Genomic DNA, 24,565 nt, shown 5'->3' on the forward strand with positions numbered 1-24,565 from the left:
ATTTAGAGCTGCACCATGCAATTTGTCACTATATTAATAACATGTATATTCTCACAAGACTGTCTTCTAAGAACAGCTATATATAAGATATAAATAATTAGGGATACAGAAATACAGGAATGAATGATGTTTCTCTTTTGACTTTGTACGATGAACACAGATGCCAAAACTAAGACTGCAGATACTCAAATATTGTATGTGAGTACCTCTCTAGACTTTATCTTTTCTCTCAAAGTTATTTGCAATCAATCAAAAATTTTCAAAAACATGAGTATAAGTCTTGAAGTCAGATCAGGGTGGTGACCACAATTGCTGTGTTTCCTTACAAACACGTGCTGTAAGTGATACCTTGGGTGGGGCGGACTTCTATAAAAGCTATGGCCTACATAAAATATTATGGGACACTGATGTACAAATAAAGGTATATAGGGTAATAAGTTTGAAATAGAAGCTACAGAAAGAGACGAAAAATTAAATACTTATAAGTGATCAATCTAAGAATATTGCAATTATTTAGCTGGTTTTATAATATTTATGGATGCCAATAATACACAGAAATAGAAAAGTACAGATGAACAAATTACATGTAGTTTATTAATTTATTCCACCTCAGCTTTTTTGCAAGATGTTTACAGTCATTACAATATTCAAATCCACTAATTATTTCAAGTAATCTGTGAATGTACCTATAAAGATATTTCTTCTTGGTGTCAAGAGGTGCTGCTGGGTAAATAATGATTTGGAAAATTAGTCATAGTTATGGAATATATTATATAAGAACTCAGGGCTTTGTAGCTTTGATCTTTAGAATAGTTTCTGGTTTTATGTAAAAACTCCCACATGATAATGTGAGATACTGGGAAATAATGGATAGGTATGTTAATATTATAGTATTTGAATTTTTTTTCTCATTTTTGTTTTACAAGCTCTTTTATCAGAATTCTGAAAACCTTGTCCTGATCTCATCAGATATCCTTCTAGTTTACATAATCAAAATTATATATTCAATAGGTAATGATAGAGAAAAACAGAGCATATATGGGGAGAGATCTCTCTCCATGTAGGAGAGAGGAAGAGAGAGAGAGAGGCAGGATATCACAAACCCCCATTTGTTATTACTACACTCTCAATCAAGTTAAATGAGTGGGGTTTTTTATTAGTTTTAATGGTTTGGGGGCTTTTTTAATTTGCATTGATTAATTTATTCACCTCATATTGAAGACCATGTAGAAGAAGAAGAAGGAGGTAGCTTTGAGGGACTTTTCAATAAGAGAGACTTTGCTTTGTGCAAATTGTCAAATGCTTGTCCTAAAAGACAAAGATAACAGGTTTTTACCTTTTTCCCCAAACTTTTTGAGTCTTTACAGGTTATGTGATTCTTGCAATGTATGTCTGGATTAGGTTGTTTAGCTGGTTGGTGTGTTTTGTTTTCAGTCTTACACCACAGTTGTTAAATTGAAAGAATGAAAGCAATTTACAGGTATAGCACATCTGAAACAAAGAATTTTAGATAACTGACTTTTATAGAAACTCCTTTAAAGAGGGGCTTAAACAAGAAAACATCTAAAATGGAGAGGAAAGTATACTCCTTCGAATTTCCTCAGGCAATGCCTCAATTCACACTGCTTTTGCAAACCTTTTGCTACCCATCAGAGTGTCTGTATTGTACAATGGTCCCCTGAATATTCAGGTCATTCTCCCACTGATGCACCTTCCCTCCCTGACCCTCACAAACGCCTAAATAACAAAGATGAAAATCTGATTTATGCCTGCTCAGGCAAGGACAGGAGACAATCTCCTACTCAAAACTTTCACATATACATGGTAAGAGATGACATAATACTCTCAAAGCATATGAATGTGTTGTGTAGGTCACAATTTCAACCCATCGCTGACAGCATGCCTCATGAATCCCTTCTGTGAGCAAAGTGGCTAAGAGCCTGTTAATGGGCTGGACACAAAGTGGTCAGGGACCCTCCTCCATGGGGAGGGCACCCCCATCAAAGTCAGGAGAAGGGTCCTATGCCACAAGAAATGGGTGGGCCACCCAGTGCTGAGGGGGCTGCTATGTGAGAAACCATACCCTGAAAGCAGGAGAACTAAAAATCATACCTCTTCCCATTCTCAATTTGTGAGGAGGATTTAAGCATAACTGCAACAAGTTCTTCTTCACATCCTGGAATATCTAATTTTAAAATGTTGAATATGTTCAGAAAAGAACTTATGGATAGGCCCAAACACATAAACCCAAAGGATTACCCGGTCCACAAGAACACTTTCAGAAGTCAGATTAATATGATATCCTAGACACTGATATCTCAGAACAGTTGAAGCACTCTTTTGCTTGTAACTTCTTACGTGTTTTTTCATTCTAAAGGATGGTGGAGTGACTGAGTTGTGATGAGTACCTCTGGAGACCACCTAGGCCAGCTCCCTGCTCAGACTAGGATTGGTCAGATAAGTTTTGTCCAAATTCTCTCCTGTTCAGTTTGAGTATTTCCAGGGATGGAGGTGCCACACTATCCCCGGGAAAACTACGGTAAATATAGAATCATAGAATTATAAAATCATTAAGGTTGGAAACAAACTCCAAGATCCTCAAGTACAACCTTTGACCAAACACAACTGCATAAATTAAACTATAAATCTTGGTGCAACATCTAGTGATCCGTTGAACACTTCAGGGGTGGTGACTCCACCACCACCCTAAGCAGTACTATACAGCACCTGAAAACTCTTCCTATGAAGAAATTCTTCCTGATGTCCAACCTAAACCTGCCCTGGCTTGAGGTTATTTCCTCTGGTCTTGTCACCACTTGTCTGGGAGAAGATGCCAACATCCACCTTGTTGCAAACACTTTTTAGGTAGTTGTTGGGAGTGTTAAGATCACACCCTGCCTTCCCCAGGCTAAACACTCCCAATTCTCACAGCTTCTCTTCCTATGATCTACTCCTTACACACTTCACCTGCTTCACCAGGGGCCTCTCTTGTTAACCAGGACTGATGATAAATGATGGTGCACGGCTTTGTGAGCTCTTCCTCCACTCCCTCAGTATGCTTGGGAGAATCCCATCCAGTCTGTACACTTGTGATTGTCCAAGTGGCACAGCAGGTCATTAACTACTTCCTCCTGGACTGCATGGTGTCTATTCTGTTCCCCATCCCTGTCTGCCAGGGCTGCCTGCCCTGAGGATAACTGGTCTTACTGTTAATAACTGAGACAAAAAACATTAAGTACCTCTGTAATGTTTACTAACCCTCAAAGTAATACTATTTTCTTAATATCCCTGAAAAACATACTTTTGTTATTGATTGCTTGGTTTCATACTTCGAGGAACATTGACCATGGAAATACACAAAATTAAGCATTACTGAGAATACTATTTATTGGCCTGGATATATGACGTTACTAACAAAGTTCAAAGGAGATATATTGTGCTAAAAATGACCAAAACCCAATGCTTTGCTTTGAAAATGGAATACGAAGTTTCGATGCTTATTTGCCTAGAAAGAACAAACAAACAAACAAGACACAAGTAAGAAATAGGAAGGCTTTTTCCCTTAAAACACTTAAATGAAATATGACTATAACATATATTAACTGAAATGAAAACATTGCAAACATATTGTCCAGCTAGATGGATCCTTGATCTATCTATTATTATCAATTAATATATACTATCAATTAATATATACTATCAATTATCAATTATCAACAAATCTGTTAAAGAGAGATTTTCTACTTTTCATAAAGCTAGTCAGATTTTGGAGGTAAAAATGAAAATAAACACTTGTTTGTCCTTTAAAAAGTACTTAGATCAAAACACTTAGTAGTGTGAAAAAATACTACATTATTATCTCAAATATAACTTTCACATTGTGAGAAGTCTGAGTAATCTCAGTCAGCCACAAGACAAGAGTCCACTAAGGATATGTTTTCTAATGATATTGATAGACTGTGAGCATTTCCCTGCTTCAAGTGTCCTAATACATCACAGTCATCACTAGATACTAAAGGGCTGGACAACAAACCATGGGCTCTGCAGGAAGGAGATCCATGTGCTCCAGTCCTTATGTAATAAGGCAAAGCCCAGGACTCCCTGAGAGTGTATCGTCTGGACATGTTAGGTAAGTCCTGTAGGTAAATGAAGGAAAGATTTTAGAGAATGATTCTGTTACAAGGATTGAAATACAGGGAAGATAGTTAACTGAAAAGAAAAATGGCACCTTTAAAAAAAATAAAATTATAATGTGTTTTTTTATGAGTCCTTTCGTAATATTGCTGTTCAAGCACTAATATAATTTCAGCAAACTTGCAGACCATGATTTTACATCTATGTTGACCAAAAGCAGTTAGACCACTATGAGATCAGTAAAAGGTCCTCACTATAGGTAAGATTCTCTTTATTTTGCTTTGTTTACTTTGAATTTGATGTTAAACTTCCACCCTGAAGCTGAAATAAATCCAGTTAGTATTTCAAACAGATGTTGAGACTCACATACATAAAACTTACATGGAAAAAATATTTTCCCCCCCTGGAGGGTATTCAGATCATAGTGCTGCTATTTGTTCTTTCCTCTGCAAAGAGCAGCCTAGCAGCAATTATTTTATGGTTCTGCAAGTCACTTTCTGAACAGAAGATGAAAGCAGAGTGCAGCGGTCGGCTTCCAAGAGTGCGGCTCCGGCCAGCCCTGCCGCCACCACAACCCGGGGGCCTTTTAGCCAGAGGACCGAGCCAACCTAGCAAGCGTTGCGGAAGGAACGGTGAACAGAAAGGCGGGACTCTCAGATCAGCGAACCAAGGGGTGCGTGGTTCCCAAGGCTGCGTCCCAGAGAGACAACAGCTTGGGGGGTGCCACGGCTTTTTATTGACTCAGAATAGGGGTGGGATCAAGGGTGGTCTCTCGAGGAACGAATCAACAACTTGGAACAAACTTGAACAGTGGGGTGATCAAAACTTTTAACCAATGGGGAAGGGGTGGTTATGTAACAGGGGGTGGAGGGATTATATAACTCGGAGATTGACAGTTAACAGAAATGGTGTAAACAACTATTCTGGGATGGAGGTTGGCATGACAACTGGGGAAAGGCGGGAAAACATGAGGGAAGGGGAGGCCATCTTTGACAATAGGAATAAATGTAATTCATAGAACATAACTGGATAACTCAAAACAGGAACAATAAAACTTGATCGGAACTGCACAGTCAAACCACCACATCTCCCCCTTTTTTGTTTTTTGAAGTTCAGTTCTGGTACCGGCGAATCGGGGGATATACTTCGTCGAACCACTCACGTTGGGTGGGCCATCGGTCGTCTTCATCCTCAGGGATGAAGTCCTCGGGGTCGAGGTCACCTTCATCTTCCCAAGAGGGTAGTTCTTGCATTTCCATTTCCTCTACAGGAGGAGCAGAGGCCCAAACATTGTTGACACTGAGTGTCGACGCGGCTGCAGTGATGGCTCTCGTGGTGTACCGTCGTATAATTCCAAAGGCAATCCCGATTAGGAATAATAATAGCAAAATCAATAGAGCAGTCTTTACTGCCGAGTTGACCCAGCCAGAGAGTCCCCAGTTACCAAACAATTGGTCAAACCAATCCTTAGTCTCTTGTTTGATGGTATGAACCATGTCCTGGATCTTTTTAATAGATGTTCTCACATTTTCCGCCTTGGAGGACAAGTTGAAGCAGCATAATCCTTCAAACTCCTCGCATGTGTGGTGGTGAAGGAGGAGGAGATAATCGATGGCGGCTCTGTTTTGCAGCGTTGCTTGCCTGGTAACTCGCTCGTCTTGTAGGAGGTCCACCAAGGCAGTGGAAGTCAAGTTAGCCTGTTTCGCGACCCAGCATTCGAGACGGCCTAATTCACCCAATGATTTGGCTACACTGACCCAGGGCAGAAAAATTGTTACCGCTGTGGCTTTGGCCTGGGACCAGTGTATGACGTCCGATTCGCAGTCCGGGGAGAGACTTGCCAGGTCTCGTTTTTGGACTGTTGCGTGCTTGGAAGAATTTTTGACAATCCAATCCATGGTTGTTGTTTTATTTGGGGTCAACAGGCTAAGCCTGCCTAGGGTACATGGGCCTCCCAGAAGACGAGAGGGGATGCCATTGAAAGCCCGGTCACCGCAGATCAAGAATGTGCCTCTGGGGAGGGTGAGGGGTTTGAATAAGCGGGTGGAGGCCATTCTCACGTGGACCACCTGCTTACACCAGGGTGTAGCGCGGTAAGCTTTGTTAATCTGTGATATGGTGTGGAATAGCTTGATTTCGTATGGGGAAGGGGCAAAAATAAATTGTAAGCAGTATGGGGCAGGGGACGAACCCAGGAGTTCTAGCTCCTGAGGTTCCGCTGGTGAAACAGGAAGACCAGAAATCCAATCTTTCCAGAAATATAAGGGGTTGCTGACGGGAAAGGTTATATTTATTTGAGGGGGCTTCTTTGGAGTAGTAAAATGACGTCCATGGAAGAGGGGGTTCTTCCACCATGGCACCTGGTCCACGCCACTTCTGCGGGATTGATCGGGGAGGGGCTTTTGATTGGATTCTTGTTTTAACTGCAGGAGTTCGGGGGGGAGCTCCGATTCCTGGAATGGGATCCCTACCAGACAAGAAGCTATAGGATCTTGCGCGGAGCCTTGGGACAGGCAGATGTGATCCTGTCCCATTGCCATCGCGAGGGTCCTCCAGACGTTCGCCTTCGGTTGAGGCACGACCCAGGACATGGCTCGACTAAGGATGGTTAGGACGACGGCTAGGTGGAACAAACGTCGTCCTCCTGGGGCTCTCAGATGGAACTTGGCTGGGCCACCCTGCAACTCAAACAGAGAGACAAATGATTAGTTAAAAAGCCAGCTAGGGATGGGATACACTGGAGCTGACCCCTCCTCCTTGACGGGACAAACGGGCTTCTTCCTTTTTCTCCTCAGGGCTACGTTTTTCACCTGCTGAGTTGTCTTGTCGGAGGCCTTGGGAACATAAGGTCTCACCCACTTGGCCGGCACCCATTTAAGCCCGGTGGGTGTTGATACGCAGGCGTACCCGCGTCCCCAAGTGATCAATTCATGTGGACCTTCTGTTCTCATGGTCTCCGGATCTCTGACGAGGACAGGCGGTTTCTTTTCCAATTTCAAATTTGGATTCCCCCCAAAGTGCCGGATGATCGGGGGGTTCATCGACTCGAATGAGCAACTTAGAAAATTCAAAGTATAGAGTGCCCTGGCGAGGTGAATTTGAGGAGTTTCCAATTTTAAAATTTGATTCTGTTGGTCAAGGACTCTTTTGATGTTTTGGTGAGTCCTTTCCACAATTGCCTGGCCTGTCGGGGAGTAGGGGATGCCGGTCTTGTGTTCCACTCCCCATCGCTGCAGGAAGTCGCGGAATTCACGTGAAATATAGCTTGGCCCGTTATCCGTTTTGATCTCTCGTGGTATGCCCAGGGAGGAGAATGCCAAGAGCAGATGTTTGATGACATCCCCTGCCTTCTCACCTGTGTGGGCGGAAGCAAAGACTGCGCTGGAAAAGGTGTCCACAGACACATGGACGTACTTCAGTCTCCCAAACTGGGGGACGTGAGTAACGTCCATCTGCCACACCTCATTGCTGCTCAGCCCTCGGGGGTTAACCCCGGCATGCATGGTCGGGGTTGCATGCTGCTGGCAGCTGGGACAGGTCGCCACTATTGCCCTGGCCTGGTCACGGGTCAGGTGGAACCCCCGAACCAGACCTGGCACATTCTGGTGGAAGAGCTGATGGCTGAGCTTGGCCTGCTGAAAGACGTCAGGCAGCGGGGCCTTAGCAACAGGGGCAGCGAGAGCGTCGGCCCTACTGTTTCCCTCTGCTATAAACCCCGGCAGATCCGTGTGCGACCTTGTGTGAACCACGTAAAAGGGTTGCTCTCGGTGGGAGATTAGCTTTATCAGCTTGGAGAGCAAGTTAAATAAGGCAATGTTGGACACCTCTTGCAACACTGAATTCTCAGCCCTGGAAACTACACCTGCTACATAACTTGAATCTGTAACTAGATTGAATGGTTCAGAGAACCTCTCGAAGGCCCTGACGACTGCGGCCAACTCAGCTATCTGAGGGGATCCCTCCACCTCAGCAATATCTGACTCCCACCGCTGAGTCTGAGGATCTTTCCAGGTCACTACTGACTTGTGGGACCCTCCGGACGCGTCAGTAAACACGGTCAAGGCATCGAGCGGTCTTTTGCTCTGTACGCTTTTTAAGCTTAATTTGAACTGTACATCCGAATCGAAAATTTTGTGGGCAGGCCGAGTCACTGAAATTTGACCGGTGTAGCTGTCCAAGGCAAATTGCAAGGCTTCATTGTCTTGAAGCAGGTGTTCCAACATTGGCTTCGAAATTTGGCCCGTACTTATCCGAATCGGCACATGGATCACTTCAAAGTCGCAGCCGGCTAGGTCTCTAATCTGGACTCTAGCCTTCCGGATTAGCTCCGCCATGAGCTCTTGTGGGCGACTCATTCTTTTGGACCTATGATGGCTAAGGAAGACCCACTCAATGATAATGAGAGGATCTTTCCCGCCGCGGTCCTTCCGGGGCACGCTGGTCACCCCGCTGTCCCACTGGAAGATGACTCCGTGGAGGTGTGGCAGGTTCCCTAGAATGACAAACCGAAATGGAAGGTCAGTCCTGCATCGGTTCGCCTGTCTTGTGGACAATAGTTCTTGAACCTTTTCCAAGGCCTTCCGTGCTTCCGGGGTGAGTGACCTGGGGGAATTCAGCCCCTCTCCCCCTTTCAATAAATTGAAAAGAGGCGCTAGGTCCTCGGTGGTCAGACCCAGCCAAGGCCTCACCCAGTTCAAAGCCCCACACAGCTGATGCACATCCGTGAGAGTGTTGATGTTTGTGTTAATAGCCAATTTTTGCGGAACAATGGTCCGCTTGTTAATTTCAAGGCCAAGGTATTTCCACGGTGGCATCCTCTGTATTTTACTTTCCTGCAACTCGAAACCTGCAGCGACCAGTGCAGTCACTGTCAGGTCAAGCGCCTGTGCCAACAGATCGTCGTTGGGGGCGCACACGAGTACATCATCCATATAATGATAGATGATGGCCTGGTGTGCAGCTGCACGTACGGGGGTCAGCAAGGAAGATACATACCATTGGCAGATGGCGGGAGAATTCTTCATTCCCTGCGGAAGCACCTTCCAATGGTATCTCTTCCTCGGGGCCTCTCGGTTGATGTTGGGCACCGAGAAAGCAAACCATGGGGCATCGTCAGGGTGTAGGGGAATTTGGAAAAAGCAATCTTTGATATCGATTACAGCCAATTGATAATTTTGGGGCAACATGGCGGGGGAAGGCATCCCTGGTTGTAGAGAGCCCATGTCTTCAATTACATTATTAATTTGTCTGAGGTCCTGAAGGAGCCTCCACCGGGTCTTATCTGATTTCTGTATTACGAACACTGGCGTGTTCCAGGGGGAGTTGGTCTCTTCCAGATGACCCTTGCGGAGCTGCTCCTCCACAAGCTCGTTCAGCGCTTTTAATTTTTCTTTCGACAGCGGCCATTGTTCAACCCATACTGGAATATCAGTAAGCCAATTCAGTTTTTGGGTTGGGCGCTGCTCAATGGCCGCAGCATAAATACATTTTGGGGAGTCCGGCAGCTCAATTGTGGCCCCCCACTGGGACAGGACATCTCTACCCCACAGGGGTGTCTTGTACTTCAGAACAAAGGGCTTTACTGTGGCCAATCGCCCTTTGGACCCCTTAATTTGCACCATGTGCTTTGATTGTTTAGCCAATTGGAGACCCCCTACCCCTTCAACCTGCTCCGCTACGGTTTGCAGCGGCCACTGTGACGGCCACAGATGTTCCGGTATGACCGTCACGTCAGCCCCCGTGTCGAGGAGACCTTTGATGGTGGTGGTCTCCTCCCCCACCCTGAGCTTGCACACCTCCTCAGGTCGGCTTTGTGTGATGCGCATTACTGTTCTTACCTGGGGGTGGCACTTCTTGCAATCGCCCTCTGGGCATACTCTTTCCGGCAGTGATGGAATTGCCTGGGCGATTATCTGTCCCTTTGACAGATATGTGGGTGGGGCCGTGCAGCGAAGCCAGAGTTCAAACCACTCGGGATCCGCGGGAGTGGTTTGGGGAACAATCTCGATCTCTGGCGGTGTGAATTTGCAATCCCCAACGACAACATATGTTATGCCAATCATGTGCCAGGTACCTCTATGTCTCCCAACCGCCACGCGGCGCCATTCTCCATCCCGGATCCACATTCCTTTGGTGATTTGCAGATGGAAAGGGACGCCATTGCTTTCGGTCGTCAGAGATCGATCTGTAACAATAGATATAGAGGCATCAGTCTCAGCAGGTGAAAAGCTTCTCAACGGGAAGCTGCTTGTCACGTCCGGGTGAACTCCTTCCGGACACTGCAGAGTATCCCTCTGCTGCCCTTCGGGAGAAAAAGAAGAATCCGTTAAAACAATGTGTCCAGTCTGGCTCAAATCACGTGTTCCCATTCCTCCTCCCCCGGCTTGGACCGCCCGATTTGGGTCGTAGCACTGGGCGGCCCCGCGCTCCCTTTTTAGTTTTTTGAGTGGGAGCCTCCTCCCCTTCCGCCTTCCCCACTTTCCCCCTTCATTTGTTTAAATTGTTGGAATTCCTGCCGAAGTGGGCAGGCTTGCCACCAGTGTCCTGTTTTTCCACATAGGGCGCAAGCCCTATCTCCTCCGCCCCGTGACGGCTGTCTCCATGGACGAGACGGTCTGGGTGTTTTTGGCGTCACAGCCGGGTGATTTGGCTGAGCAGGTACTTCCGCTGCGTTGATGTTCTTTCTTTTTTGTTCAGTCTTTTCATTCTTCGCAGGAGCCATCAATGGGACCAATTCTGTAACAACTTCGATATAGTCCTGGAGGGACAGTTTTGGTTTCCTTGGCAGTGTGAGCATCGCCTGTTTGCACACTGAATTAGCGTGCTTAAATGCCAAAGATGTCACCAGCTGCCGCCTGGCCGCCTCCTCCTCTTCCTGCTGTTCGACAGCTATGGTTAAGCGTTCGACGAACAGCAAAAAGTTTTCCTGGGGTCCCTGAAATATATCTAAATATGATTCTGTGAGTCCTGCGGGCTTCATGGTGGTAAAGGCTTTGACTGCCAGTTGCGCAACCTTTTTTATTAGCAGCTTAGGAAGGCCCTCAGCTTGCTTCTGGGGCATTTCCCAATCCCCTTCACCCAGTAAGTGTGCTAGCGTTATCAAATTGCCCTCGTTATCCACAGCCGTATTCGCGTCTTCTAAAAGACCTGGGAGGGCGTCCTGCAAACACCTTTTCCAGGTTGCAAACCAGAGCTGAAATTCAGTCCTGGAATGCAAGCACCGGAAAAGATGCTTGATGTCATGGGGGACTACCTCACTCCCGGTAATCTGGCTGTCTAATAAACCAAGGAAGTATGGACTGGTGCGTCCATACTCCTTGTAGGCCTTCATTAAATCGCGGATTACGTTCTGGGATAATTGCTGCCATTTGGCCTCTTCGTGCCCTCCCCTACCCCTCCTGTAGGTCACTGGGGCCAGGGAAGGGGTACGAGGGCCTTCACTTCCGGAGTCCCATCCTTCCTCTTCCGGACCCGAAGTGTGGGAACCGGAAGAAGAGGCGTGAGATCCGGAAGCTTGAGGGCAAGAACGACTGCGCGTTTCCGGGGGGCGTGACTTTGTGGCAGTGGGCGTGTCTCGGCGTGGGAAAGACACGCCCTCGGGGGAGTGGTTAGGGGCGGGACGTCGGGAGGAGCGGTAGCTGGGAGGGTCTTGTGAAAGGGGTGGAGCCTTGTGGGAAGTGGGAGGAGAGGTAGGAGGGGTTTCGGAGGGGGTGTGGCTTTCGAGGGGAGGGATCCAGAAGGGATTGTTAGGGGAAAGGTTCCAGGGAAAATTGGCGGGCAGGGAGGACAAAGAGGAGGACCGCGCCATGCGGTCGACGCCATCTTGTCGCCCCCTAGACCGGGTGCCATTTTGTGGGAGATCACCTCCACTAACTGAAAAGCGAACTCGGGGTTTGTTAGGGTAAGAACGGGGAAGGGAAAGGGCCTCGGGAGCTTGGCCAGAGCTCCATCGGTCACCCCGGGCAGACTGTCTAGTCTGGTCCGGGCGGGGGGTCGGTTTCCCGAGGGGGCCAGGGCTGCCGGGCTGGGTTTTGCCCGCTGCGCCCCTGAGGATTCTGCGGCGGGGAGATGGGGAACGGGACACACCACGGGAGGAACAGGGGGAAAATGAACGAGAACGCGGAGGCTGCCCTTTTTGCACTCCCTTAAGCGAAATCATTGCGGTCTTAATTTGTTTAGACCAAAACAGGAATTTGGCCGCTTTTTCATCCCCCGAGGCAGCCAAATCAGAGAATTTAGAAATGACGGGCTCCCAAAAGCGGGGCTCTGTCACAGCCTCGGGGGTGGTTTTGGGGAAGTGCAAAAAGAGCTTGCGGACAAACCGCTTGAGCTCTCCATTAGAAAACTTAACTTTTTCAACTGTTAAAACCCCAACAAAACATCTATAGACACCTTTCTGTTCGGTGCTCAAGCGCGCACCCATTTTCTCAACCGAGACTCGCCACCGAAAATAAGAACAACACAAAACACAAATTAAAAGCACTTAAAACCCCGGTCAGGCAGCGTCCTCGTCGCTGCCTCCGCCCCGGGAGTGCCTCGTCACCAACACAAGAACTCCACCACAAACGAAAGCCACAACAGATCTCCAAATCTGTCGCCAACCCCGTCTGCGCCTGTGCGCGGACCAGCGGAGTACAAACCGAAACCACCAAACAAAACCAACTCAAAAGCAGGAGCCAATATCCAAAACCCGAGAGAAAGAAAAGTCTTCCCCCCCAGGCACCGCGCGGCTAACTCCCCACAGCCAGCCTCCTCTTTCGAGGGCGCTGTGGCTGAGTCCCTTGGGGTAGGGGAGGGCTTGGGGGACCGTCACCTACCCTTTCCCTGGTTCCTGCGATGCCAAAAAACGAACGAGCTCGGGAATCCGCAACTGAAGAGGACCTCCTAGGTGCTGGAGGCTATCCCCTTCGTCCTCCTGGGAGCGCACCCAAAAGGGCTGCTGCAACCAAGGAGGCACAACACCAGTAGTAATCCAAAGGCTCCGATGAGCCGGACTACCACCGAGCTCTCTTCCGAGGGCTCGGTGCTAGAGATGTCGCCGCTGGGTCATTCGATATCAGCTCGATCTTGGCTGCCCCACGTTGGGCACCAATCTGCAGCGGTCGGCTTCCAAGGGTGCGGCTCCGGCCAGCCCTGCCGCCACCACAACCCGGGGGCCTTTTAGCCAGAGGACCGAGCCAACCTAGCAAGCGTTGCGGAAGGAGCGGTGAACAGAAAGGCGGGACTCTCAGATCAGCGAACCAAGGGGTGCGTGGTTCCCAAGGCTGCGTCCCAGAGAGACAACAGCTTGGGGGGGTGCCACGGCTTTTTATTGACTCAGAATAGGGGTGGGATCAAGGGTGGTCTCTCGAGGAACGAATCAACAACTTGGAACAAACTTGAACAGTGGGGTGATCAAAACTTTTAACCAATGGGGAAGGGGTGGTTATGTAACAGGGGGTGGAGGGATTATATAACTCGGAGATTGACAGTTAACAGAAATGGTGTAAACAACTATTCTGGGATGGAGGTTGGCATGACAACTGGGGAAAGGCGGGAAAACATGAGGGAAGGGGAGGCCATCTTTGACAATAGGAATAAATGTAATTCATAGAACATAACTGGATAACTCAAAACAGGAACAATAAAACTTGATCGGAACTGCACAGTCAAACCACCACAGCAGAGGAATCCTGTTCATATAATCCTGTAAAAAATTACTTAGCATGTTAGAGTTCTGAAAATGGACAATATTTTTTCCTCAGATGTATCACTTTACTATCTATGCTTTTATGCTAAGAATTTTCCAGTGTTTTAGTAAATAAAAAGTACTAAAACAAATTTTAAAAGAAAATCAATAGCATGGTGAGCTGCACTTCTCACCTTCTTTCAGCTGGATGGTTTTTGCAGGGTTATATGAGGTTGCTTCTTAATTTTTTTAATTTAATATTTTTTCTTCTATTTATACACATAAAGTTTAATAAAATACCTTTTAGAAATTTTAGACAGGTTATAAAACTTTCCACACACCCTCCAGATGCATAATGATATATATACACACAGATGCATTTGTCCCAAAAACCTAACCTATTACTCCCATATTCAGGACACACTGAAAGGACACAAGGCTCTACTTTGTGGGGTTTCGGGCTTTTTTTGTCTGCTTGTTTTTTTTTGTTTTTTTGTTTTTTTTTTTTTAATTTACCTCTTAAATTTTTTTTTTGTCACAAAATAAGTCTTTGAGGAAGTAGGAACCACTTAATAACTAAGACTATATTCACTGATTAAACTAAACACAAAATCCCCACAGAAACCCCAACTCATAAATCTGTGTTTGCTTACCTTGCAGTTGAGCTGACTCAGAGAGAAAAGTAAAAACTGAGATTGTCTGATTGTCAGATTGATAAACTGAACTCTTCCTCCATTTGTTTAGTTGTTTTGGGGGAATTTTCCCCCTCTTATGTGCACTCTTTCTTTGCCTTTGAGGTCTTCAAATAGCTACTGAAGTGTTTCTATTAATAATAATTACAGAGTATTTGGTCTTGTCAGATTGGCCCTGCCTTGTCTTCTTGTTCTGTTTCTCAGTTAATTCAGAAAAGTGTTTTTTACAAAATAAGATAATAGTTCTAAAAACACATTAATAACTTTTGTGAGTGTTTATAAAGATAGATTTTCTTTTTACCAAGAAATAATGGAGTAAATCAAGCAATTTTCTCTCAAATCAAAACAAGTAGCACCTTAAACAGATTTATTTCTGTGTACTTAAACCATGGCAAAAATTGTTAATCTAAATTATATAGTATATAATATATATTAATATGTATATAATACAAATTAACTAGTTAATATAAATTAACTAGTTAATTTATATTATTATTAAAAACATGCAAATTTAAGAATTATATTTTGATAGAATGTCTACTGAGGATTAATATAAAGACATTTTAGTAACAATCTTGAATCAATAATTAGTTGAAAGTAAAAATAAAAGGTGTGATTGTAATTACATGCTACGGCAATTAGAAAATAAATATACTGTGTCAGGAAAACAGAATATATCCCATACTGCAGTTGTGCAATCAAACTGGGAGAGTGCCTGAAAGTAAGACTTATACTTTGTGCCTAGTTTAATACACACTGGAAGCATCTTTTGTTACTTGGGCACATCTCCTGTGGCACACTGCCTGACTAAAGAAAATAGTTTAGGTTTTTCTGGCTTATCAGAGTTGAGTTATTCCTCTGTCTAGCTAAGTGGAGATTAGAAAACTTTTGATGGAGACAATGAGTCTGTGCTGGCAACTCCATTCTGAGCAGAGACTGCAGCCTGAGATTGCTCAGGCAGTCTCACAGGGACATGACCACCAGCACAAAAGCAGCACAGTGTTGGAGTACTTCAGGTCTCCGTACCTTACCTTACATATTATTGTTCATCCAGCTCTATTTAGGCCTGCTTTGCCACTAGGGTAGGAGCTTAGGAGAAATAGCCACATCTTTTTCTCGTATACTCACTTTCTATGCTTTCTTATGAGAGTATTTACTTGGGGAATAACACAGGCAAATGCAAAAACAGAATGCACAGCTGAAAAAAAAGAAACAACAACAACAACAACAACAAAAACAACAACAACAACAACAACAACAACAACAAAAGTTTCTGACCAAAGAATAGTAGTCTAGAGCATGACAGCAGTAGCAATTAATTTATTTTAAGGACTAGAAAGTATTACCTTGAATTTGTCAGTCCTTTGCCTTATCACACTTTAGGGCCTTCTCTGCTAAGAGAAAATCCTGTGTTTCATGTGGAAAGAAGTGGCATTCACTGCTGCTTTTATTCAAGTTCTTTACAGACTAGAATAACCTGGGGATTTCTCTAACCTATTCCAGGCTAACTATGGTCACTAAGGAGCCACTTGTCATATGTAGATAGCTGGAGCAAAATATACACATGCTTTTCCTTTTGGTTAAGAGGGAACTGCAAATTGTGCTGAAATATCATCCAGTTACTTCTGTTCTCTGTGTTTTCAATCACACCAGAAATACAAGGTTGTCTTCTTCTTTCTTTTTAAAAATATATGCACGCACACAGGTATAAATATATACCATAATTATATAAAAGAAACAAGAAACTGTACAGTCCAGTAGACTGATTGTTCCTTATTGCTTGAACACTTAGTAACGCTAACCAATACCAAAACCTGAGCCATGGTGACTTCAAATTAGCACTAAATTACAATTTTAAATAGAAGCAGTCACTTCAGGCATCTGACAGAAAATTCAAGAAAGATGAATTATATTTGCAAGAAGCATTACGTGCAGAACAGCAATTATTAAAATCCTTAGTACTTATGCATAGCTGGTCAAACTATCTGACAGGCTGAAAAACTTCTGTCATATTCTTTACATAAAATCTTCCAAAGCACTGAAATTCATTTCAGAATAGCTTGGCAAGTATAAATAATGGATTACAGTGGGCAAAATCTGATTTCTCAAATCAACATGATAATGCCAGGCTTTTCTTCATTAGATATAATAAGAAGTTTCCATTTCAGTTAATTTTCAAAATAGTAAAGGACAATGAACTAATAGTGAAAATATGTCTTATTTGAAAGTTAGATCACTCATGTAGGGATTCTTTTATAGGTCCAGAACAGTGGTTTGTTACAAAATAATAAAAAACCTGGATTGGTCCTCCAAGCTAAAATTAATAAACGAAACCCTAAATACTTCACTCCAAAATACTTGATTAGAATGGTTAGTAGCCTCATCCAAGAGCCTAGAAATGAGCCACTTACGCCTGTTCACCTGTTTGTGTAACACTGGTCTTTTTAGTGAATTTATATTTTTGGAATATTAGACTCCACACGGAAGTAATTTCATACTAAAGAAATGACTCAGAGATGGAAGGAGTCACCTTACAATCAGTCAAGTAAAGGAGACCTCTCTCAATGCATAATTCAATAAAGGAAAGAATCCATGTTAAAAATCAAGATGTTGAACAGTGACATTATTGGGAAGAAGAGAGCTAGAATGGAAGTAAAAAACAGTGAAGGAGTAAATCAGCCAGATTTCTACAAATCACACACAAGATCAAGTGAGCTCTACAAAGGAAGTTTCTTCCAGGGGAGGAGACTGGTAAGTTCTTTCAAGAGGCCATGGAAATTTACCCCATTACTAGGAGAAAACAGAAACCACTTCTGGAAGCTGTTAAATACAGTCACTTTAGTAAATTTAATAAATAAATTTGTAGTACCTTTATCTTAATAAATATTCAAAAATGTTAAGAAGCAAAATGGACAACTTAGAAAGCCAAAACCAACCAAAAACCCCCAAATTCTTCTTCCAATTTAATTTGTTGGTAGAGCCCAACTTTAACATTACAATATTACTATAATTCAACAAAAACACTAGTCAAAAAATAGACCCAAAAGTTGTGTCATCTGAATTAACTTAAATACCTAACTTAAACAAATTAACAAAAAACCACCCCGCTGATAAAATGTCTTTTCCTTCTAAAGTCACAGCCTGAGATTTCTATCCTTCCAATTTAATTAAAGGACAGAAAGTTATTTTCCACATGACTTTTGGTGATAAAAGAGATCCATTAAATGTTATATCACCCCATGTAGGCTCCATATGTAGGAGTGCAAGTGCCTGAGGACCTGGAAATAAAGAGATGAAGACATATAAATTTAATGCTGAAACAACAAGAGGTATATTTTTCTGAAAGAAAAGAGAATTCTCTAAGGTAAATGTATGCTGCATGAAGACGTGCGCATTAAAAAATAATTGGGTTTTTTCCCAATTTTTTTCCATTAGCTAACTCAGTACTTAAGTTACATATTTTAAATCGATGGGAGCCTAGAGAGAGCAGTCTTCCTCCCCTTTTATACAACAGGCTTTCTGAATCCTGTCTGAATCACATGGGTGGGCACACCATTGGCATTGATGACAGGGATCCAGTGTCCAGGGGAGGGTGGGCTTGTTTATGTGATAGGGATGACCATTTGAAGATGACTGTTGCCTGAAAACCTGCTATGCTAGCAACATGAACAAATGCAGATTTTCAGAGGTTCTCTGACAAAACAGTTCTGCTTCAGCTTTTGTTTCTAAATTGTGGGCAGCTATGCCCTGTTCCTATGCCAGCAGAAAATCCTTTTTTCTTGTGTTTCTTACATGTTCTGGGTGACTTATCAGCCACTTTGGTATCTTTACAGGAGAAATATATTTCCTGGCATGCCAGACCATACGGCAGCCCTGGAACTGTCTCAGTTTTAAACATTTTAAACGCAAGTTGGTATAATACAATGAGATATTAGATAAAACAGGTATCTGTCTCTCCATCAGCCCTTTTAACTCTATCTTAATTTCTACAATTTGTTTATCAAATTTATAATTGTTGATTTATTTCATCATAAAATTATATATACATACTTACTAGAAGTGTTTACTGGGAGATGGATTTTTAAAATGTGTGAATAAGGAATATTTTTTGGTCTACAACTGGAAAAACTCAGTTTCTGGAGTGTGTTGATATGCAAATATATTGCATCATAAAAAGCAAGTATGGTGAAATTATTCTTTAAGGATATAGCATGTGTTAAACTTCATGATAACTTTCTTTCACAGGAAGAAATAGAAAATTATATACTCATTTTCTTTCCAAGTTATTTCATTATGTTCCACATAGCAGAGAAAATTTCTCTTTTCAAACTTGCACAGAGGATTTTGATTCCTGTGTTATACTCATTTTGCTTCAATGCGAATCTTGATTAAACTTTAAGAGAAAATTGAAATTCAATACATACTTCCTTCCAGCCATGACCACTCATTGATATAAATTGTATTTGGAAGTTAAATTGTTCATCATCTGACCTAAACCTTCAGCCTCTGAAAGAAAGACATCATATTGAAAACCACCCAGTTATTCATCGTCTAGGACCCACTTCTTTATTAGTAACATATAAGTAAGAGTAGTTCTTAGCTAGAGCTCACTACATTAGGCAAGTTATTATAGTCCTCTGTGCTGGTGCATAACTTTTTCCATACACAACTCTGTGGGCCAGTAACAAAGGGTATTCCAAGTACCTAAAATCCCAAAACTTGGTTAAAATCCCAGTTATCCTAAGTCCTAGGTAATAAAATCCTGCACACACCTGTCTATACATGTGCTGATGGGCAAAATGGCAGATCTCTCGCAATAAGAGCAGAGGGATGTCTCTTTGTATTGCATGTCTTCCTCAGGGCAACATGCCAGTGAAATGTCACTGCCTGACTTCACATTGGTGTTACAGCCTACCTATTTGCACATCCCAGGGAACAGCAGTCCTCAGAAGCCATGAGATTCAGATTGGCTGCGACTGTCAAAAAAACATTTAAACTCTGTTACTCAGCACTAATTTTTTGGACAACCCAAAGAGTTGCACATTGTGTAGTGAGCTGGAAGAGCTTCTTCTGGTGTGTGAAAGTCCTCCTCAACCCTGACAGCCCCTCCAACAAGCCCATGTACACAAGAAACATGAACATCATTCTGTGTGTGACCTGGTTGCCAAAACATTATTAGCATTTTGAATCTAGCCTCTCCATTACTTTGGTCTCAGTCTTTTCATTTGATTGAAAAAAACCCAAAACTTTTTCTCCCTCTTGTGGAAGTGCATATCTGTTGGATGTAACAAAGGAAAAACTGAGGAAGAGGAAAAGCTTCTGCAACACGTACTGCCAGCCCCAGAACCTTGTGATTTACTTCCATGTGAGGTCATAGGGATTATAACTAAGGACACTGAAAAAAAGATTTCACATTTACATGTAAATCAAAAACATAAACTAATGCTTTTGATAGGATAAAAATGTAAATCTTCATACCTCAGAGTATAAGCCAGTCATTGCCATTTCTGTCAAACAAGGAAGTCCTTGGCCAGCAGCCAGGCTGGCAGTTTGCTGTTCCTTCCTCTGGAGGATCTGTCACAGTCAAGCTCATGCCTCAGTGCCAGGCAGAGGACTGACCTGCTCCAGAGAGGCAATTTCTTGTTTTGATACTTCCTCTGTTTGGACATAACAACGTCTCTGATCGCTTTTGGTAAAATAACTCTCTTGTTAAATTTAACTAAGTGTTCACTAAACTGTGTTGCAGTGTCATTCTAATGTTGCCAAAATCTGCTTGTACCCAAATTTATATTTAGGCCCCTAGAGATGTTCAGCTGATTACACATTCTTTGGAGGGACAACCTTTGCTCAGTTTTATCTGCACGAGGGTGTTTTCGCATTTCTGGCAAGCCAGAAATTCTAGCTCTTCAATCTTTCATTCACTTGCAGAAACCATATGACAACATTTCCATCTTGGAGAGGGGACTTCTCTGGCTCCAGAATCACTGTCAGCAGGGGCCTCTGCCTCCAGGAACAACCACACAGGTTGTTCTATCCCACAACCACATAGTTGCTCTATCCCAGGTCCAAGAAATACATGGTGCTAGGTTAACCTGCAAGCATAGTGTTATGTTATTACAGGTCTTGACATAATGAACCAAATTCTGAGCTGCTGTAAATTGTTACCCATCTGACTATACAGCCACTTCTGGAAAACCACATCCAGACAACCAGATGGTGCAAGTATGCCAAACTTTCCATCTTGATGTATATTATATAGGTATTATTTAGCTAGCAAAAGTAGACTGCAAATGAAACAAGGATTTTTGACCTTTATCAGCTGTGAACTCATCTGCTACTTTTATGTGTCCTGCAAAGAGCAGAACAGTAGTATCAATCTATTTTTAAAATATTGTTAAGTGGACAGGGACAAAAGCAAACCTTAGCTGGGTGAAAAAATTGAAAGAATGTAAGGAAATAGTAAAAATGTGTCTGAAATAACATAGAAGAAACTTATCAGTAAACTTTATAAACTTTATCAGTAAACAACATTCAAGTTTCATACAGTAGTAATTCTTAGGTACTTACAGAGAAAATGTTCTTGTTACATTTAGGTATTAAAGACTTCCCAAAACCTCAACAAGAAGTTTTCAAATAAATTAAAAGAGATGGTCTTTTTTATTTGACAATTATATTAGTATGCAAGTAAGGGTTGGCATTCAGGTACCTAAATGCTAATGGATTATCTGAGATGCTCTAGTACAATCAGCCTGGTCTCCCTTAAGCCATCCTTTATCATACTGTCCCATGTGTCTCAGACCTTGCTGGGTTGACAGCTAAATTTTATGTGCAGGTCACTATTATAGACTCCTGATCACTATCCATTTTAATTTCTGAGATTTTTTCATATTTTTATACCAATATATACTTTCAGAACTCATTGGTCATTCAACAAGGACTAGTAATTAAATGAATTAAATTTATTTCTCTGTAAGAGAAATAAATCTTGTCCATTGTGATCAACCAAGTCGAACAGGGCTGATGTCGTTTTTTGTTTTATATATTGGTCAGAGCTTCCTTATACAAAGAAATTGTACTGTTGGGAAGTACTGCAGCATCCCAGGGACTAAAATCTTTTAGTTCTTCTTCCACTGTGCCTCTTCTACATTTAAGGATTTCACAGAAGAGCATGTGATACATTTCAATCAGGAGGTGACAAATCTGTTGTTTAGATATCTACTGGGAAGATTTGCGGAGGTAGTAAAAATGAAGGAAACTGCAATATTGTTGGACATGGAAACCATTAAGGGAAGTAAGGGTCCAGGGGAGAGAGGAACTGTCAGAGGAACCTTCAGACTGGATTTTTAACTGCAGAAAAATTACCGTAGTTATTAGGATGTGGAGAAATCAAGCACTGACAGCACTGTAAATTCTCTTTAATGGGCAGAAGTTTCCTTTAAAATTCAGTAAACTGTGAATTAAATATATGTCAGCTTTTCTATTAGTGAATTCTGTACACCAGTGCTAATTTCTGACACAGATATAAGGGTTTCTAGCACCTAGGAAATGCAGAATTTTGTTAGATAAACAAAATGTAAACAGTGGCATAAGTTTATGGAATCAGTTCTGAAATGGATAGGTGAAAAAGGAATGCGGATGTTCTCACGTGAGTCATTTCGGGTAACAAGCTCCAAGGCCACTGGATAATTGAGTTGTCACTGTGCTAACTTACTATTTATTATCTGTTCCCAGAAGAGTTGTTGCAGCAGACTATATACTTAGTGACAGGCAAACTTGGAAAATGGTGTAGAGACCCGGCTTGTGCCCGTAGTCTCCACTGGCCACAGCTGGATATATTCACATGTGAGACAAAAATAAATTAAAAAAAATAATTAAAAAAATATTTTTTGAGACATTTGAGTACAAGATAAAAGAGCATATGTTTCCATTTTATCCCATATCCAATATGATCCCTAAAATTACACATTACTTCTGAGCCAGTTACATAAAAATGTTTCAAAGATGAAAAACCCTCAAAGAGTAACATTGATAAAAATTCATATAACGCATTATTGAGCAGCAGTGGTATGAGACTAGTAAATATGATAAAATTGTAACATTCAGCTGTTTATAAGTTATCTACTATGATCTGTCTCTTAAGGAAACTATTAAAGGCTCCTTTTTTCTATCTACATTCATTTTTACGCAGTAAAATTCCTTCCAAATTTCAGATCACCATTTTGAAGAATGCGTTCAAAAGTTCAGAACGCCCAAGCTACCTTTATTTCCTCCTTTCTGCAGAACTCATTGTCATGTCTGCTTATAGACAGTTTATATAGACTTTATATTATGTTTTCTTTGATGATTATATTAATTTTTTAATTTTGTTTTATTTACAGATGCACAGTGTATTTTGCAAGTAACTTACAGTTTTTTCATATTGGAGTCTTCAGACTTTTCTCCTTTTGCAGACTGTATTTTTCCATATTCATACTTTAGAGAGGAGTTTTGGCATACGTCAAATTGTGGAAAGAATGCTTGGAGAGGTCAAGGAAATTTGAGGAGGGTAATTTTTGAATTCTAATTAGTGAATCATGGAAGTCTTTACTTCTAACAACATCAAAACCAAATCTGGAATAAAGTCACTAGGTTTGGCAGATGTAGGTCACAAAGTAGTTGATAGTGAGAGCATTACCCTGGTACACCTTTGGCTCTTCCCTAATATTGACTCTCATCTTTAAATTATAAGAACTGTTAGTAGCAATAACACATTAGGCAGGTAAGAGAAAACCACATTTCTGTATTGCCTGGCCAGATTGCTTTCCTGGCTCTGGTGACAGGTTTTTATGGGTAGAGCTACTCTGCTATGCCGTGCGACTGAATAGTGGGTCTGAGAGGGACTTCATCTCTCATCTGTTCTTCCACAATGTCCAACACCATTATACCCTTTTCACTTCTTTTTCAGCTTACTGCTACCTCAGGTTCAGATCCTCTACTTTTGACCAGACTGTTAAATCAGCAGTTAAAATGAATCACTGACATGTCACTGAAAAGAGATTTTATTACAAAGACAACTCCCCATTATCTGTGTTTTTAAAGATTCTGGTGATTTGAATTTTTAGGGACACGTTATATATTATTCAGATCCAAAAAGAGGTGTGAATAGGTAAGACTCTGCATTTGCATTTAAAGAGCCTTGAACCATAAGAAATAGATGGCTTTCAAAACTTAGAACCCCAGAATTAAGACAGTTTTGGAAAAAAAAAAAGAAACTATTTGCTTTCACTATATATGCATTGATGTCTGGTTTTAAGGCTAGAGATCTCCTAAATAGCTTTGCCTTTTCTTAGTTTCTGTGTGGTAGGCAGCAATAAAGGCTTGCCAGATGTTTATTTTGCAACTTTAGATAACTACGAAGTAAATCACAGGATTATTTTTTATTCAAGGTTTAAGTACAGACATGACATATCAAACGGTGAAATTGTCATTATATATGATGTTCTTAAAATGAAATAATTCAGCATTTGAATATGCTGTACTGCACCACATTGCACCAGTTACTTATTTAAAGAGCTGTCAGTGGGTGGATTATTAGAGCTAGATGTCAAAGGTATAAAGCAGAGGCAAACTGATAATCATTAAATCTGCAGGAATGAGAAATATGGAATTAACCTAGTAGAAAATAAATTACAAGAAACCTTGTCAAGAATGTTAGGTTTTTTTGTATACCTGAATGAATAAAGTTTTGCATTATAAATTCAAAGAATATTTATATTTAGTATTGCATTTGCAACATACTGAGAGTGAAATTTGGATCTAAACAGAGAATAAAAATTAATGATTTTTGAAATTTTGTTAGGTTAACATGAAACATAATCTCTTTTGTAGCCAGATATCTTGCCCGAGTCTAATTCTTTCTCATCTACAATAAAGGATTAATAAATGTCAGAATAGCATTTTTTAAAACAATGTGAATATATTTGGAAATTTCTAAGACCATTGTCTATATTTTTCAAGGGAAAAAAAAATGCCAGCCATTAGCACAAAGCAAAGGAAAAGGATTCAAACATATTTTCCTTTTTTTTTTTTCCCT

Source organism: Zosterops lateralis (assembly GCF_965231275.1).
Source record: "Zosterops lateralis genome assembly, chromosome: Z".
Lineage (NCBI taxonomy): Eukaryota > Metazoa > Chordata > Aves > Passeriformes > Zosteropidae > Zosterops > Zosterops lateralis.